General features: G+C 40.6%; 1 protein-coding gene across 1 annotated transcript in view; it reads left to right on the top strand.

The window, feature by feature from the left end:
- Positions 1–15,078, top strand: part of TBC1D1 (TBC1 domain family member 1) — a 2,608,647-nt gene that overhangs the window by 898,927 nt on the left and 1,694,642 nt on the right. The window lies entirely within an intron of this gene.

Raw genomic sequence — 15,078 nt, 5'->3', positions numbered from 1 at the left:
AAAACAGTCTCAATGACTTCCCACTACAACTGCCAACCAGCTCTCTCTTGGCAGCCCCCTTAGGAGGAAAACTGGCTCTTTTCTATCACAATTGGTATTGCATCACCAAGGACAAATGGGTTCTCAACATCATATCTCAAGGTTACAGGTTCCACTTCCACACTTTTCCAAGGTTAAAAGGAATGCCAAATCTGTCACCAAATCAATGGGCAGAGGTTCAAAAACAAATTACAGTACTCATGGACATGAGAGCTATTCAAAAGGTACCAACACAAGAGCAAGGACAAGGATTTTACTCAAGACTCTTTCTGGTTCCCAGAAAGGACAAAGCCTGGAGACCCATTCTGGACCTTTCTTCTCTGAACATTTACCTGGATATTCCGAAATTCAAAATGTTGACACTACAGCAGCTTCTTCCCATGCTGGGCAAGAACGCTTGGCTCGTGACTTTGGACCTCAAAGAGGCATACCTGCATGTCCCTATCAGACAAAACTGCAGAAGATACCCAAGATTTCTAGCAGGTTCAATGCACTATCAATTTTCTGCACTGCCCTTTGGCTTATCTACTGTGCCCAGGGTCTTCACAAAGTGCCTGGCACCAGTAATTGCATTTTGCAGACAAAAAGGAATTCAAATTTACCCAAACCTGGATGACTGCCTAATCCAAGCAGAGAGCAAGGACATTCTTCTAAAGCATCTGGCGTACGTAAAAAACTGATTAAGTTGCCTGGGGTACACAGTAAAAGAAAAGAAATCAAAACTTGTGCCTTCACAACAGATAATATTCCTGGGTGCCAGCTTAAACACAACAGCCCAGATGGCTTATCTCATGCCAGACAAGCAAGGACAACTGACTCAGTATTTTCATTTAATGGCAACAAAGGCCCAACTCCCTGCAAGAAAAGTTCTGCAGGCCTTGGGCTACATGGCATCTTGCATACTACTAATTCCATATGCCAGATTGCATATGAGGTAACTACAATGGTACCTAAAGAGTGTATGGTCTCAACACTGTCAAAACTTGGAAACAGTGATACCACTACTTCCTTGCCTACAACAGGAGTTTCAATGGTGGGCTCAAGCTTGTCACCTCAACAAGGTACAGCCTTTTAATCAACCCACAGCCAGGCAGACACTGACAACAGATGCATCGGATTATGCCTGGGGAGCACATATGGCAGGAAAATGTATTCAGGGCAAGTGGCCCGCAGAACAAAGACATCTCCACATCAATCAAAAAGAGATGCTAGCTATACAAAATGCAGTTATATTTTTCAAGCACTTGCTGCATCCAGGACAACTACTACTAAGAACAGACAACACCACAGTTATGTGGTACATAAACAAGCAAGGGGGCACGCACTCCTACCCCCTCTCCAGACAAGAACACAGCTTTAAACTACCATGTTCATCTGCAGGCACAATTCCTGCCAGGAGAGAAGAACACACTGGCAGACTACCTAAGCAGAAACATAATGGATCCTGACGAATGGCAATTGAGTCCACAAATATTCAGAATGATAGCACAAAAATGGGGGAAACCAGACATAGATCTGTTTGCAACCCCAGTGAACTGCCAACTACAGAAATTCTGCACAAGGAGCTACCATCCACAAGCATGGAAAGTGGATGCTTTTTCATTCAGCTGGAAAAAACTACATGTATACACTTTCCCCCCTTTACCTCTCCTTCCAAAAGTACTCATAAAAGCCAGGCAGGAAGAGCCAAAGATGATCCTGATTGCACCAGACTGGCCACACCAGCACTGGTACCCAATCTTAAAGAACTTAACACAAGAACCACCCTGGACTTTGCCTCAAATCCCACAGCCGATGACACAACACAACAATCAGATACTTCGCAGTCAGCTACAGACCTTGAATCTAGCTGCATGGAAAATTTCATAACCAAGCAAGCATTGCCTCTCTCCAAAGCTGTTATGGATGTCATCCTGGAGGCCAGAAGACCTAGCACCAGGAAAGCCTATTTGGATAAATGGAAGAGAGTCTGTGCCTGGAATCAGGCTCACAGCCTTGACCCTCTTGTACCAAACATTCCTCAGATACTTCAATACTTAACTGAGATGCTGGACAAGGGCCTCTCCTTCTCATCCATCAAGATTCATGCCTCAGCCATTTCTGCTCATTACAACACGGATCCACCAATTTTTTCAAATCCTTTGCTCAAACAGTACCTCAGAGGGGCTAAAAACATGAGACCGCCCCGTAGAGCACCTACACCAACTTGGGACCTCAACTTTGTTTTGGAAAAATTAACTTTACCTCCTTTTGAGCCAGCTAACACAGCAGATTTAAAATACATCTCTTGGAAGACTGCTCTGCTACTGGCAATAACATCAGCAAGAAGGGTTTCAGAATTACAGGCACTAATGGCAGTGGAACCTTTCCTCATCTTCCACCAGAACAGGGTGTCTTTACGAACTAATCCTACATTTATGCCAAAGGTAGTATCAAGTGTGGCTCTAAACCAAACTATTCACTTGCCAACCTTTTACCCAAAACCACAGAACAAAGGGGAGAGACTACTACATTCCTTGGACAATCACAGACAGTTACGCTTTTACTTGGACAAAACCAAAGCTTTCAGAAAATCTGAGCAATTATTGGTATCATACGCTACAGGAGCACAGGAAAAAGCCATTTCAAAGCAGACTATTTCAAAATGGATAGCTCACTGTATCCGTTTCTGCTATACCCACCATGGGAAACTTGTACCTAGCAGCATTAGATCTCACTCCACCAGGGCAACAGCCACTTCAGCTGCCTACCTCAGAGGAGTGCCTACAAAGGATATTTTAGAAGCAGCAACATGGAGTTCTGTCCATACCTTCACCAAACATTACCGTTTGCCTTTATATTCCAAATCCAGAGCTGGCTTTGCCTCTGCTGTGCTGCAGGGCCTTATAGCCAGAACTAATGCCTTATAGATCCATCCTCCCTACCTCAGCTTTGGGATTCCACCCCAGTGTAATGACTGCATCAGTGTCACACGATGAACATAGTACAGTTTTGTACCTACCATAAATGTAGATGTTCGAGTGTAGACACTGCTGCAGTATAGGTTACCCTCCCTCCTTCCCCTCTGATTTTCTGGTATGTACCTAGCTCTTCTACCCTTATTTCCTGAAGGGAGTATTTGCTGGTAATTAAAAATGGTTGTTTGCTTTTTCTATTATATATATATTTTACTAGCAGTTTGCAAGGCCTACCTATTTGGGGGCACCTGACATCTGGGGCAAGAAAAACTGAAGAAAATGGCGTCGGCTGCATCTTATATCCCCCTGCCACACTGACGTCAGGGAAGAAGCGACAGCAACCGACGCCGGACCAGGACTTTGGAACTCAGGCCGACTGGGGAACCACCTGACGACAGGATAACCCAAGTGTAATGACTGCAGCAGTGTCTACACTCGAACATCTACATTTATGGTAGGTACAAAACTGTACTTTTTCCCTCTAAGATATTTATATATTAAGATATTTATATAGATATATAGAGAGAGATATATATGCATTTTCATCTGCATTTGCATTATTTTTACTGAGATATACATTTTTATATACATATATATATTTAATATAGACTGTATTAATAATAAATAAATATATTTATATTGTACACTGTATATTACATATTGAATTGATTTTAATAATGTTCTGTAGGTTTAGATAGAAATATGTAATTTTAAAGTTTTAACTTTTTATTGTTCTTACTCATGACACACAATTAATTTCAATTAATGCATGTCAGCTGATGATCTATACTTGCTATATCAAGGGTCTGTTAAGTAGTCATTTTTTCTGATGAAGCAACCAGAGTGGTTGTGAAAGCGCTTACGTTTGTGTTTTTCTTGTTTTCTTAAAATACATTTTTGGTGTGTAAGTTCTGGTGCAGCAGTTTTTTATTTTTTAATTTACTTAAGTGTCTTGCAAAAATAGAGAGGCCTAAAATTTGACAAATGGAAGCCCTCCCACATAATATAAAACAATTCCATGACACTTATTTACTGACTAAATTTGTTTTGAAATATTTTTTTAAGCTGCAGTGATTGGATACATCGTTGCGGATTTATGCAAACTTGCCCTTATAAATGCTATGCTATACCATCTTGCAGACGTAGCTTTATTTGCATAGCTCTCAACCTTGCATTTCCAAACGGTGGAACAGTGCCTCTCACAATTTGGAGTAAAGGGGCAAAATGTGAACAGCTGCTAAACACCACCTCAACTAGGTAGTTCACAGCATGGTTATTAACTGTTTTTTCATACGTATAGGAAGTCCTTTTGATGAATTAACAAGACTGAATAATTTCTGCAGTGGTTATTTGTTAAAGCAATTCTTAACGATTAATTTGTGACAATCCTTTTAATGTGGAACAATGTGAAAAAATTGAATTTTTAAGACCCAAAATGAGGAAATGAAGTGCCCCTGAGAGATATCTTTGAGTGAAATCTGTAGATCATGCCCTCTTTGTATTGTAAAGCATTTGAAGTAAAGCAATATATTCTACACTCTCTTTTTAATACAGTTTATTTTCAAGACAGTCCAAAATCATCTTCAGTTTGATTTTGACCTAGTATTATGTGTTAACATATTATATTTTTACATTTTAATTAATTCACAATACCAAGTCTAAGTAGGCCTCGATACACTCACCACTAAGAGATGCTGTTAAAGAAGGTGGAATACCTAATTTATGCAAGAAGGTGGAATATTGCAAACATTGACTTAAAATGCAGGTTTAACTTGCTCTAAATGGGAGTAGAACAAAGAGCTGGGAATCTGTGAGACAGGTAGCAGAACTGCTACACTTGCATTTATTTATTTACTTACTATGTGTTTATCGGGTGGATGGGCTGGTCACATTGATAAGTGGAGCATAGTCAGAGGACTTAAAAATTTGTTGTGCTTTGAGTCAAGAGATAGTGCAGGTAAAATTTAAGATTATTATCCACTATCATCCTTAATAATATGCTGTGAGAAGTGACTTTAGTTGTTGTATTATTAAGAGAGAAAATAGGATTTGGAGAAAAAAGAAGTATATTTTTTGGGGGGGGAGGTGTTGACCACGAGTTGTCAGTTACAAAGTTACAGTAATGGTGTCAGCACTTTTGCAGTGGCTATACCTATACTTTGGAACTCTTTACCTTTGAAAGTGAAATGTGCTTTTTTATATTTTATATAGCATTTATTGCTTTCCTTGTTTAAATGCAAAATCAATTGCTTCAGAGAAGCCAACATATAGGCTACCAGTGTTGTGTAATTCTGCAGACATGCTGACTGTAACACATTTGCCATTTGGATTAATGAATGCTCAAATTATGCTTGATTGATGTTAAGTTAACAACTCTGTAGAGGATTATGATCTCCTCACTTTAACTAACTAGTTTGTTATTGTGTTTGGGAAATAGATTCAAGAAATATATCTTATGAGCAAAGCTCTATACTTTACAGAGCATTTTAGTCTGCTGTAATGCTGTTGTCGGTGTAATAGCTTGAAGTGTATTACAGCTTTCAAGGCAGTAAAATGCTTCATACATTCTTGTGTGCCAGCTGCTGCTAATGGTCTAGAGTGAGGCTAGAGCATAACAATTCTGAATGCTTTAACTCCCAAGATGGCTGCACAATGTGCAACAGCTTAATTTCAGTTCCCCCAGTGTGAAAACAGAAACTAAGAAAAAAAAGGCCATTTAAACTAGTATTTAAGTAAAAGTCAGTCACTGGCTAATAATTTCACTGCCTGGATGCCAGGACAGAAGAAATTTGAAGAAGCCAAAAGAAAATCAACCACAAAAGGTGAAAAAAACTGTGTCTGGGCAGAATCCTGCAGCTGTCAGCAAAAATGTATTTATTTATTTATTTGCAAGAAGCCAAAACCAAAAATAATGAAAGGTAGCAAGTCCACTGATAAAATTCACAAATTTAAAAAAGTGTAAGCACTTTCATAATGTTCCACACTACTTCATCAGACACAGACATTCTCCAAAGATTTTTAATACGTTAAGGTAAAACAAAAGGCCACATATATGCTGTTCCCATGCTTTAATTAATTATAACTACATTTTGTTTTATTTAATTTTATTTAATTTTTCTGCTCTTCAAAACCAGTTTAAGGGGGACAGAATCATTCAGCCCAAGTCCCGGTGGGCACCTAGCCTTAAAATTCATTGGAGTTCCACAATCTCTGTTATATTGACTAGATCACTCATCCTGATGTCCTCTATTTGGGTATGCAAAACTTGAAACAGAAATGTATGTTCACCCCCTGTCGAAAGTGTATGTTTAGCTAGGGTGCTATAGTCATACCCTCTTCTGGTACAATAAACATGATCCCTTATCCTTTCCTTAAGATGACGATTAGTCTTCTCTACATAGAACTTAAAGCATGTTATGCAGTGTGCAACATGCACAACGTTCTTACTATTACAGTCTGCCTTAGCCCTTAAATTCCATAGGTAACCAGTATCAGGATGTGTAAAAAACCTAGACTCATCTATATATTCACAAAAGTTGCAGTGTCCACATTTAAGGGTGCCTGCTTGTGTTACATCCGTAGAGCGGTGGATCCTAGGATAACATAACTGTCGCTTCACATTCTTTTTATTTTTATAAATAAACCTAGGGTTTGAATCTGCAAATTGCTTGGCTGTGTCATCCACCAGTAGAATATGCCAATTCCTACAAATTTTATCCTTCACTCTATTAACATCTTGAGTGTAGGATATCATAACAGGGATAGATTGATTGAGCTGCTTTGGCTCCCGTTTAGGTCCAACATTCTCAGAGAAATATGGTCTACCACATCCTCCCCTTTCATTTGCTACTCTCGCATAAGCCTGATCAACTTCTTCTTGACTGTAACTTCTTTCAACAAAAGCATTCTTTAAGTAATGCAGTTCATTTACAAAATCAGTGTCTTCATGGGATAGACGTGATATTCTCATTGCCTGGCCCCTTATTATATTTGTAAAAATATGAGGCGAGTGCATGCTATCCCTTTGTTAAAAAGGAGACCAATAACAACCTATTGGAAAAACCCTCTTTTGTTTTAATAACAGTTACATCCAAAAAATAAATACATTTGGTGAATTTATTAATAAACTGAAGGAGATTGCTGCTATTTATTTATTTATTGATATTTGTTGACCGGGAGGTCCACTGGGTCAGAAACCCATTTTCAGTGGAGGCCCGGGGAGAAAAGCTCCACAGTTAAACATAGTATTATACAATAATTGTACAATAATAAGTACAACAACAGTATAGTGTTACAGAGCTGCATGTAGATTCTCAGTGATTTACATTCAGTTTAGAAGAATAAGTACAAAACAAATATAATGTTGCAGAGATGCATGTTGATTCTCCGTGATATATATTCAATCAGAATAATAGTAGTGAAACTTTACTAAAATATTCCAGACTTTCAATCCACATGAGTAGTCAAGAAAACATATTAAAAATTGATACATTTCATAGGTTGGAGAAATAAATGATTTAGTTGAGAAATAGCAGATAGAGTGGGTTAAGGCAGATTTCTAATATAATATGTTTGTGAAATTAAGGGGCTTACACTGTATTTCACAGGTACAGCTGGAATTGTTTACAAAGTGGGTTTTCAGGGCAGTTTTAAAGGCCTTAAGTGAGTAAAGCTGAGTAATTGAAGAAGGGAGGTTATTCCACAGTCTGGCAATCTGGCAATACTATATGAATATAGGCATTGTCCTGCTCTCTTATTGGGTCTAGCTACATTTAGAAGGGTTTTATCTGAGGAGTAGAGGATTCAAGTGTGTGTGTGTGTGTGTGTGTGTGTGTGTGTGTGTGTGTGTGTGTGTGTGTGTGTGTGTGTGTGTGCGTGTGTGTGTGTGCGCGCATGTGTGTGCAAGACAGAGTGTAGTGCAGGACAGCTGTCAGGTTGGAAAACTAGCTTAAGAGCAAATGTTAATTGAGTGTAATAGAGATGGTGTTGAAATTCTAGCCAGGACAGGTTTGACATTGCATTGCAGTGGTGTGTGAGGTTGGGCATGTTGAAGGCAAATTTTGCTATTTTGTAGTAGCATGATTGCAGCTTATTACTGAGGTATGTATAGAGGTTGGTCAAAATGGGGCTATCATACAAGACGGATGGGATAAGTAAAGTGTTAGCTAGTTTTAACCTAATTTGTTTATGTAGGTAAAGTTTATGACAGTATAGTTTGCCCAGTTTATCTTGGTAAAGTTTATGACAGTATAGTTTTCCCGGTTTGAAGTGTTTTTTTTTCACTGTGTTGAGTATGTGTTTTTCAAAGGAGAGTTTGTCATCAATAGTAATTCATAAAAGTTTTGCATATTGCACCTGTTCAATTTCTGTTTTGCTGTGTGAAAAGATTTTGAAATCTATAGATGAGAATATTAACAGCTTAGTATTATTTGGGTTTAGCATTAATTGGGCATCATTTAGCTAGGTAACCTTCAGGTTTGGTACAGGAATTAATGTAGAAAATAAATCAGATATACTCAGAGGTGTGTAAAATATGTAAAACATATATATCAGTTCAAATAATAAAAGGCTGGATAAATAGAAGAAGCTTTAATTAGCTATTTAGATGAACTGATAAAACTGCAAAAAATCAGTGGCTGAAATGAAGAAAAGGCTGGCTAAGCATGAGGCATCTCAAGAAGAGCTATTAAAAAATAGAAGAGTTAGAAGACAGAGCAAGTGGAGAAAACCTTTTATTTTCTGCTGTATCTGAGAAACTGGAAGGAACAGACTGTATTCATTTTATGAAAGTACAAATAAGTAACAAGACTAGTATTCCACAACAGGGTTTGTTAATTGAAAGGGCACATTTGTATGCTCCAAAGCTGTGCATGAGAAAGCAGCCAATACTTATATTAGTAAAGCAGCAGTTATACCAGCAGAAAAAGTTGATCCTGACAAAGCTGTGACAGAAAGGAAAAATATTAAAAATTGTAGAAAAAAGAGTGTTTGTCGAGAAGTGGTATTTACTATACACCAAGCTGAAAAGAAATACTTCCATCCCAGCAACCAATGAGTGTCGACAGGCAAGTGTGAGATTTAAGCTGCTGTATACAATACTTATTTAAGAAAAAAAAGTAAAACTAAGAATTGTTATAGATGCCAAACTACTGATGTCTCTTTTATGTTATTTGGTGAAAATCCATTCCTGGACTATTTGACTGCTGTTTTAGGCAGTGTTTGACATGAATGTCCTATGGACTGAACATGTTGGATGCAGATTTAAACAAAACATTGAAGGCAGTCAGGGTTTTGTTTGCTACAGAGGACTTAGAATATTGAAGTGCTGGTAAAGTGCATTGTCTGTTTCAGAGCAATTATAAACTCATACTCTGTTTGCCACAATTGAAAGGTAATAATTCTGTATACGTAATGTGAGCTTTAGAGTCTGTTTCGAAATATAGTGTGGCATACATGTCACAGTATTTCAGAATACCTTTAATTTGGTATACATGTGATGTTCATCATGTTTCACTGTTGCAGTCATTACAGTTGGGTTATCCTCCTGACAGGCTACCCTCAGTCAGCCTGAATTCCACAGTCTAGGTCCGGCATCGGTTGCTGTCACCTCCTCCCTGATGTCAGTGCGCCAGGGGTATAGAAGATGCAGCCGATGCCATTTTCTTCAGTCTTTCTTGCCGTGTGGTGCCCGAAGCAAAAGCAGTTTGCAAGTGCCGGTCGGCCGACGAGTTTTTCAAATACAAAATTCAGATCCGAAGTCTTCATTAAAGCTAAGTACCCCATTGGGAAAACTTTTTTCTTGCTCCAGACCGATGTCAGAAAAAGTTAATAACTGTATTTCTTGTGGGAAGTAAATACCTCATTAGGATTTTCATTCTTACTGTATACCTTGCCTAGGCCCTGATCATAACGTTGCTAGTTGTCGGTTTTGTGCTAGATTTAACCAACGCACTATTAAGCGTCGGTACGATTTTGCATTCCATTACTTTGGCAGAAGATTTAACTATATAATGCCGTTGGATCAACCGACTGCTGGAGTATATAAAAAACGTAAAGAAAAAGAGAAGGACAGGCATCCGAGATCCAAAACCGATGATGACGCTTCTTCTAGGCCTGTCGCCGGTTCACCGGTTCTCAGTGAGGCACTTTCGCAGCCCCTGATGCCATTTTCTTCAGTCTTTCTTGCCGTGTGGTGCCCGAAGCAAAAGCAGTTCGCAAGTGCCGGTCGGCCAACGAGTTTTTCAAATACAAAATTCAGATCCGAAGTCTTCATTAAAGCTAAGTACCCCATTGGGGAAACTTTTTTCTTGCTCCAGACCGATGTCAGAAAAAGTTAATAACTGTATTTCTTGTGGGAAGTAAATACCTCATTAGGATTTTCATTCTTACTGTATTCCTTGCCTAGGCCCTGATCATAACGTTGCTAGTTGTCGGTTTTGTGCTAGATTTAACCAACGCACTATTAAGCGTCGGTACGATTTTGCATTCCATTACTTTGGCAGAAGATTTAACTATATAATGCCGTTGGATCAACCGACTGCTGGAGTATATAAAAAACGTAAAGAAAAAGAGAAGGACAGGCATCCGAGATCCAAAACCGATGACGACGCTTCTTCTAGGCCTGTCGCCGGTTCACCGGTTCTCAGTGAGGCACTTTCGCAGCCCCTGACGCCAGCTACCTCAGAGCCACAGGCCACTTCCGACTCCCATGTGGAGCCAACTAGGCTTCTGGATACTCAAGGTATTGGACACTCGGAAACTATTCCCTCAGATGGGTCTGGAGCCGCTGAGCAGGCATCGGCTTCTGAGGGTGTTTTCAGGCCTACACCGCTATATGTGAAACCTATTTCAGCTACAAAGACAAAGACTAAAGCAGCTCTAAAGACAAAGAAACAAGTACAGCATTCACCTGGACAGGCCTCCATGCCTAAAAAACAGATGCTCAAAATGGCCGAAGACCTTATTACTTTGATCAGGGGATCTCATCCCCCTCCTGATAAGAGGCCTAGGCAAGAGTTAGAATATGAATCTTCAGACCAAGTTTCCATTTCCTCTGATTCCTCCTCTGAACAGGATTACCCTATTCCTCCCTATGAGGATTCTGATGCTGAAGAATCTATACCTTCAGCCTCTCCTCCTGAGGATTATTCTTTTGGGGAAACTCTGCATACTATGAGGGAGCATTTCCACTGGGAGAGCCAAGATTACTCAGAATCCAAGAAAAGGCTCAGAGACTTCCTTTTATTACCCCAGCACAGGCCTCTTGCTATCCCACCTGTTTTAGACATTGTAGATGATGTATTTTCAGAATCTAGTCTTTCTCCACACTCTTTACCACCAGCCCCTATTAAACCAGACAGATACTATAGGGTTCCAGATTCACATAAATTTCTCTATAAGAACCCTGCAGCTGACCCAGAAACCATCTCTCAGAGTCCCAAGGGGGTCAAGGCTTCTACTGCAAAAAACCCTATTCCCTCTGAGAGGGATTCTAGGGCCCTAGACAGATTGGGCAAAAAGATTTATACCTCTGCTACCTTGGCAGTAAGAGCCTTACATTGCCAATTCCATATGCTTAAGTATCAACAATATCTTATGTCTTTGCCTAAACAGAAAATGTCAGCAAGTACAGAATGTGCAGACAATAAAGAAGTGCAGGATTTATTGCATGCAGCTGAACAAGTTGGAAAGCATACTTTGCAGTGTGGTTTTGATTCTCTTGAGGCCTCCTGCAGGGCTGCTGTTACAGGTTCCGTCATTAGAAGACATGCTTGGTTAAAAAAACAAAATCTGCCTGATCATGTTAAAGCAAAACTGTTAGACGTTCCTTTACAGCATGATACTTTGTTTGGTGTTAAAGCAGAAGAGGTATTGAAGAAAATGGAGGACAAAGCTACATCTATGCAAACAGTCAAGGATTTCTTGCAGGTACAGCCTCCCAGATTTAGCAGGAACTGGCCTACAAAGAATTGGTCCTTTCCAGTGTCAGATAGACCACAAAGGGGCAGGTACAGATGCCCCAGAGGCAGATCACAGCCCCAAGGTTCATACAGGCCTAAACAATGGGGTGCGTCTACCTCCCAAGAGCGGAGAGGAAAAATCACAGCCATACAGGAAATGGTCTCAATGACTTTCCACTTCCAGCACCAAGCACTTACCTTTTGGCAGCCCCTTTGGGGGAAAAGTAGCACTTTTTTCACAAAATTGGAAAATGATCACCCAGGACAAATGGGTTCTGAATATAGTGTCACAAGACTACAGGTTCCACTTTCACACCCTGCCAAAGCTAAACAGTATGCCAGACCTGCTACGCAGTCAATGGGCAGAGGCACAAAAATAAGTTTCATCCCTCATGGACATGAGGGCCATTCAACAAGTGCCAGAGCAAGAGCAGGGACAAGGATTCTATGCAAGACTGTTCTTGGTACCCAGAAAGGCCAACGCCTGGAGACCAATACTGGACCTATCTATTCTAAACACATATCTAGATATTCCAAAATTCAAAATTTTGGCTCTACAGCAGCTTCTGCCCATGTTGGGCAAGAAGGCTTGGCTTGTGACCTTAGATCTAAAAGAGGCATACCTGCATGTCCCAATCAGACAAACATGCAGAAGATACCTCAGATTCAAAGCTGGTTCAATGCACTACCAATTCTCTGCACTGTCCTTTGGCTTATCTACTGCGCCCAGGGTCTTCACAAAGTGCCTGGCACCAGTAATTGCATTTTGCAGACAAAGAGGAATACAGATATATCCTTACTTGGACGACTGCCTTATACAAGTGGAGAACAAGGACATTCTACTACAGCATCTGGCGTTTGTAAAGAGATTGCTAACAAGTATAGGTTACACAGTAAACGAAAAGAAATCAAAACTTGTACCCTCTCAAGAGATAATATTCCTGGGTGCAAGCTTAAATACAACTGCCCAGATGGCTTATCTCATGCCAGACAAGCACAAACAACTGACTACTTATTTCAAAATGTTGGCAACAAAGACCCAGTTATCTGCAAGAAAAATTCTGCAGGCTTTGGGTTTCATGGCATCCTGCATTCTGCTAATTCCATATGCAAGACTGCATATGAGGAAACTTCAATGGTATCTAAAAAGTGTTTGGACTCAACATTGCCACAGCCTGGAAACAATAATTACCCTCATTCCCTGCCTGCAACAGGAGTTTCGATGGTGGGCAAAAGCCTGTCACCACAACATGGGACAGGCATTCCCCTTACCCACAGCCAGGCAGACATTGACAACAGATGCATCGGATTATGCCTGGGGAGCCCATATGGCAGGAAGATGTATTCAGGGCACATGGTCCGCAAGTCAAATGCATCTACATATCAATCACAAAGTGATGCTAGCTGTTCAGAATGCCCTGACAGCCTTCAAGGATCTTCTTCATCCAGGACAACTGCTAATAAAGATGGACAATACCACAGTCATGTTGTACATAAACAAGCAGGGAGGCACGCATTCCTACCCCCCTCTGCAGGCTAGCCATGAACTTGTGGGATACAGCATTGACTTACCAAGTACATCTGCAAGCACAATTCCTGGCAGGAAGGACAAATACTCTGGCAGACGAACTAAGCAGAAACCTAATGGATCCCCACAAATGGAAATTGGATCCACAAGTATTCAGCATGATAACAAGGACCTGGGGATGCCCGGACATAGACCTCTTTGCCTCCCCTCACAACTACCAACTTCTAAGATTCTGCACAAGGACTTATCACAAGCTAGCATGGAAAGTGGATGCTCTATCTTTCAACTGGAAAAATCTAACAGTATATGCTTTTCCTCCTCTGCCTCTCCTCTCCAAGGTACTCCTCAAGGTCAGACAAGAGAAACCCAATATGATACTGATTGCCCCAGACTGTCCCCGCCAGCACTGGTACCCAATCCTAAAGAGCTTGTCTCAATGCCCACCTTGGACATTACCTCAAATCCCACACTTATTGACTCAACAAGACAGTCAGATACTGCACAGCCAACTCAAGACCTTAAACCTGGCAGCATGGCGGGTAATGTAGCTTCTCAAGGAACACCTCTCTCTAAAGCAGTGATGGATGATATTTTGGGGGCCAGGAGGCCTAGCACCAGGAAATCTTATGCAGAAAAATGGAAGAGATTCTGTGCTTGGAACCAGGCACATGGTTTTGATGCGACTGTTCCAAATATTCCTCAGATTTTGCAATACCTAACTGAGATGCTGGAGAAGGGCCTTTCTTTTTCATCAATTAAAATTCATGCCTCTGCCATTTCAGCTCATTACAATACAGAACCACCAATTTTTTCTCACCCATTACTAAAGCAGTACCTCAGAGGTGCCAAAAACATAAGACCCCCTAGGAGTGTATCAGTGCCTGCATGGGACCTAAACTATGTCTTGGAAAAACTTACACTGCCTCCGTTTGAACCAGCCTCTGCAGCTGATATTAAATTCTTATCCTGGAAAACAGCTCTGCTCCTAGCAATAACCTCCGTTAGGCGAGTCTCAGAGTTACAGGCACTCATGGCTGTAGAACCCTTTATCATTTTCTATCCTGACAGGGTTTCTCTGAGAAGAAACCCTGCATTTATGCCTAAGGTAGTCTCCAGTGTGGCCTTTAACCAAACAATTCATTTGCCTACCTTTTATCCAAACCCACAGAATAAGGGTGAGAGAATTCTGCATTCTTTGGACATTCACAGACAGCTACGCTTCTACTTGGACAGAACCAAAGCTATCAGAAAGACTGAACAGCTTCTAGTGTCATATGCAGCAGCATCACAAGGAAGGCCTATCTCAAAGCAGACTATTTCAAAGTGGATAGGCCACTGTATTCGTTTCTGCTATTCACATCATGGCAAATCAGTGCCTAAGGACATTAGGCCACATTCAACCAGAGCAGCAGCCACTTCAGCAGCCTTCCTCAGAGGAGTACCAACCAAAGACATCTTAGAGGCTGCAACTTGGAGTTCAGTGCATACTTTTACAAAGCACTATCACTTACCTCTCTACTCTAAATCCAGGGCAGGCTTTGCCACTGCAGTTCTGCAGGGCCTGATAGCCTCCCCTAATCCTATTTAGCACCAG

This window comes from Protopterus annectens, chromosome 2.part1 (genome assembly GCF_019279795.1).
Source record: "Protopterus annectens isolate FY-2018-M chromosome 2.part1, PAN1.0, whole genome shotgun sequence".
NCBI lineage: Eukaryota > Metazoa > Chordata > Ceratodontiformes > Protopteridae > Protopterus > Protopterus annectens.
The sequence above is the reverse complement of the archived record's forward strand: the minus strand, read 5'-3'. Positions and strand labels throughout refer to the sequence as shown.